This window comes from Lactuca serriola, chromosome 3, assembly GCF_051521515.1.
Source record: "Lactuca serriola cultivar US96UC23 chromosome 3, Lser_US96UC23_V15, whole genome shotgun sequence".
In the NCBI taxonomy this organism is placed as follows: Eukaryota; Viridiplantae; Streptophyta; class Magnoliopsida; order Asterales; family Asteraceae; genus Lactuca; species Lactuca serriola.
The window spans coordinates 49,956,915-49,961,830 of record NC_136410.1 but is presented as its reverse complement, the minus strand read 5'-3'; the positions used below and the strand labels follow the sequence as shown (position 1 = coordinate 49,961,830).

The window sequence follows — 4,916 nt, the reverse complement described above, 5'->3', positions numbered from 1 at the left end:
TCAACTCCTTTATTTCTCTGTGTGCTGCATTTCATCAACACGTGTTACATTCTTTAAGAATATTCTGTAGCTAAGGTATTCTTCTATTAGAATAATTTGTAGAAAGTCTTATATTATTGTAAAAAGTATTATATCTGGCCATATGTTATGCATTTTATTAGAATTACTAAAGTTTGTTTTATTATTTGTTATATAAAGGCTTACAAAAAGTTATTCTCATAGAATGCGTGAAGTGAAGATGGTGATCAAGGACATGAAGTGTGACATCCCTAAATTCACGGTCAGAAAATACCAGTTTCATTTATGCTTTTAAAATAATTTCAGAGTAAGTCCATTGATTTAAAAGAGTTGCGGAATTTGTCCCCAAAACAATACATGATAAAATAAGGTTTATCAAAGCATTTCTTAAAGAAATATATTTTCATTATATATCAAAACTCGGGATGTCATGTTCCGATATAGACACAAAAGCATAAACAATAAAACATAGACCTTACACAATTATATATAACTACTGGTCTATAAACAAAAACAACTTCACAAGTTCTCCAACTTATGCTCTCGCGCCACTACCTGTAATACAAAGAAACTAAGTGGGTCAGGCTTGGGAGCCTGGTGAGCATATAAGGTTTTCAACCCACAATAATTAGTTATATTTAATTTCACCAACCAACAATAACCTGATTACCCATTCCCGTTATTCTCACTTTACGTCCCTATGACAACAACTATTACAAGGGACCTAATCTAGGATTTTCATCGGGATAGACACCACTGCAAAGGGGTTTCCTCAACAATAAATGTCCTAATGCAACCATGAGGGGACAGAATACAACAAATGAACACCCAAGTTCACTACACCTACAGGTTATGAGCCTGTCAGCGTTCCAGTGAACTGTCTAGAAAAGTCTTTGGTCGTCATCCATATTCTGTTGGATGACTAGATCACAATCACATCGAGGCCTCTCATCATTTTTATCACTACTAGAAAAACAGCCTTTTACGACGCTCATTGCGCGTCGTAAAACGCTCAGACGACGCGCAAATGCGCGTCAAGGAAGGCCCTGTCATAACGAGAGACGACGCACATTTACGACGCATATTTATGACACGCAATGCGTATCATTAAAGCCGCTGTCAAGAAAGGCCATGTCATAAATGAAGATGACACACATTTTTGCGTATCGTAATTTTTATTTATTTTTTTAAAAAAAAATTATTTATAGATTTACTAATTTTCAAATTAAATTTGCATTTCATTTCTCATAATATAAACTAAAATACCATATACAAAAAATACAATCCATTGCACAAAAGTTAATGTCATACAAAATACAAAATAAAATACAATAAATAAGAAAGATAATTCATTGCACTAACATGTCAAATGCAAATAATCATCCCTAACTATATAACATAATACTACATTGCTATTAAGGGAAATCATCATAACTTATTGAAGATCTTGGAACAATGTTCTCGTCATCAACTCTTACACCAACCTTGCTTTAGTAGATGGTCTTAGAACAATGTTCTCGTCATCAACTTGTAATCATCAATGTGCAAGAGGAAACTAGTAAAAACATAATTTTTTTAGCAAACCCAGGGACCAAAATCATTTCCACAACATAACAGACACCAAAATTGTGTAAGGACCAAAAATGTAAACTTTGAACAAACTCAGGGACCAAAAATGTAATTTACTCGATAGACATTTTCTTGGAACGGGGACCAAAAACGTTACAAAAAACTAGAGCGAAATTGAAAAAACCAGTTATACTTAAGGACCAAAATGTAATTTACTCTTTATTATATTTGAAGTGTTTACATAAATGTATATATTTATTTAGTATAAAAGGTAAAGATATTAAGTATTAACTAACTAAAAAAGAAATAACTTACATAGGGTGAAATGCAATGGCATTTACAGGGTAAATAATGTCTCTTCCAGCTTCTGATTTCCTATGACACTTGAATGCATATCTGAATAAATCTTAAAATCATCAATTTCCAACACTAGAAACTAAAAGTAGCTGAAAGACAATTGTTTGTAAAAATTGAAATATATTTTTTGTTTATGAAATGTGTAACAAAAAAATACATACTTTTTGGCTTGACCAGTCTCAGTAAGCTCAAAAAACTCCATTGCAACATGACCTTCCACAGAGCTAAGTGCATACCCTGCAAAACATCATCTTTCATCAATTAGGGTTTAGGGGTTTTTAAGATTTAGGGTTTAAAATTAGGTCAAAATACTAGTGCCATTAGGATAACATTGAACACATCTAGTTTGATATTTCAATGAAGACTCTCTTCTTTGTTCAGGTTGAGACATATTCCTCAAATCATACACATTAACATGTCTTCCAGCAATTGCCACCACTACACGGTTTCCAACAAGTGATATAGAATAAACTTTCTCTGGTTATCCATATGTCCCCACAAGAGCATGCTCCTGTGCAACTCCACCACGTGGGTCCCAAAACTTCAAAGTTTTGTCCCAACTCCCTATAATCACTTTCCCTAAAAACCACCAACATGTCACACACCTTTAACAAGAAAAAGAATTAAAAAAAGATAAAAAGAAATGATGAAAAAAATGAAACTAACCAGTTGCATAAGAGTACTCGATACAACGAATATGGGCATCATGGCATCCGAAAAGATCCTCCCTTTCGTGGTCAAAAACAAGCCTGAGAGATGTAAAGGAATGTAGCTTGAAACTTAGTCAAGAAAAAGATAAGTCAATAATCCAAGAAAGTATATGCATCATTTAGTCATACTTTACTATGATCGATCTCGTCTTAGGGGTTGCATCTAAATTGTTAATAAGCACTAACTGGAACATGCACGGATGGATAAAAAAACCCAAGACTAATATGGCACTAATATTAAATCAGATTGATCTTTTGCTCAAGGAAAGTAAATTTCTCCCATACATAATAATAGCAATGAAATGAAAGGAGTTTGATTAATATGAAAAGTAAAACCGTGTCATTAAGATTGTTATCACTCAGGTCTCTAAAATATATAAATTGTCATCAAACTAACAACTTAAAAAAGACTTCACTCCAAAACATTCAAGATTTATTTCATACTTACATATAAGTAAGATGTGGTGTCCTGCTAAGATCAGGGATTGATCCTTACAAGTTGAAATTCCTAAAACTTATGCAACACCAAAAGTAATCTTGGATTAGAGTGTTATGTATTGAAATTCATCATTACTAAAGTTTATTAAAACTTAAACTACACTTACAACTTGGCCAATTGAAGCATGTTTCCATAAGAGGAAGGTATACTTCCTTCAACGTGAATTATTGTTCATATGACTACAAACCCACATATGATAATACTAGTAGTCATCATATAGAAATCAGAAAATAAAAATATAGGAACAAATAATAATAAAATTACAAGTGCTTTGTGTTGTTCAGTTTTGAAAATGAGACTGGTATTGGTCCAGATATGTGGTTCTGGTCGATTTGTATGCGGTTCAAATTGGGGAGATTCCCAATCTCTTCTGGCAAGGAGCCTGTTAGATTGTTTCCATTTAAAAGCCTGCATGCACATAATTACAGATTACCTTGAATGGTTCAATATCTACTTATTAATTAATTAAACAAGAAAAAGGAAATAAAGCTACAAGAATTTCAAGGATGTAAGTTGGTCTATCTCTTTTGGTATACTCCCACCTATGTTGTTCCACATGATATCCCTTTAAGATCAAGAGCAAATATGTTATATGCATAACAAAATATTATCAAGAAAAAGGAAACAACGTAATGTAGGTGAAATTAGGAACTTGGCTCACAATATTTGCATATAAGATAATCGCCTTATTTCTGGAGATAAAGTTCCAGAAAGATTGAGATTCAGTAGTTGCCTACAAAAATCACACACAGACTTAGATGTTCTGGTTATATATTGTCGCTTTAAAACTTATAGTTACAATCATACAAATTGGAGAATTAATATCTTACAGTTCTCGAATATGAAGATAACCATTGTCTAGGGTTTTGCTGAAGCACAGGACTCCAGTCCAAATTGATACACATGGATCTCCACGCCTCCAGTTCCTAAGCCTACTGTTTTGATCGATAAATCTTTGCCTAATAGCCCTCAGTGTTGTCATTGCAAATTAAATCTCAAGTTTATCATGTGTATTGAGATATCAATCCCTCTTCTTTCTAAAATATTTGACAAAATAGAGGCCTTTGTAATGAATAAAAACTCCTCCAAATACATGAAAACAAATCAGTTTACCTTCATCGGGATGCGTAGACTGACTATCTGTGTTTAATAAACATCGAGCATACACCGACGTGAATCATATGTTCAATGATCTCAGGATCACGACGTAGCAATCCGATTGCAGACGCAGCATTCTCCTGACCTTCTGGTTTCCCTTCTTTCACCAATTTCAGCAACGAATTGTCTACACCTTCTTCAGTTATCAACTTCCCATACCAATCGTTGTCTCTCGCAAGCGAGACAAACACTGCCACCGTGTCGGACCTGTCATCTAGGCTTCCAGTGTACAAATTAAATCGCGATTTGCTCCCAAATTAAACACAAAATAGGTTCATTAGCAGCGATCAGAAAGAGATGAGCCAAGGTCAGAGGTGAGTTGAGGTAGATTCGATACTGGTGGAGGCAGATTAGGGTTTACAGAGAAAAGGAAAAGGAGAGAGTGAAGGTTGTTGGTTGGTGGCGTGCTTGCCTTGATCGATGTCGACGACCTGGCCGGAATGGCAAGTAACGATGTCGATGTCCAATGTAGATTGGAAGACATCTGAACAGACACAAATGCCAACCAAAACCAAAAGATCAAAAGTTTCGATTACACACCCACATCTAATTTTTAACCGGATCCAATCGAAGAGTCGTTTATAGAGAAAAGGAAAAGGAGAGTG

The 4,916-nt window shown here is 34.4% G+C and overlaps 1 pseudogene; it reads right to left on the bottom strand.

Annotated features, from left to right (window-relative positions):
* Positions 1-1,898: 1,898 nt before the first annotated feature.
* On the bottom strand, positions 1,899-4,135 carry LOC145095233 (mitotic checkpoint protein BUB3.1-like; annotated as a pseudogene).
* Positions 4,136-4,916: the final 781 nt, after the last annotated feature.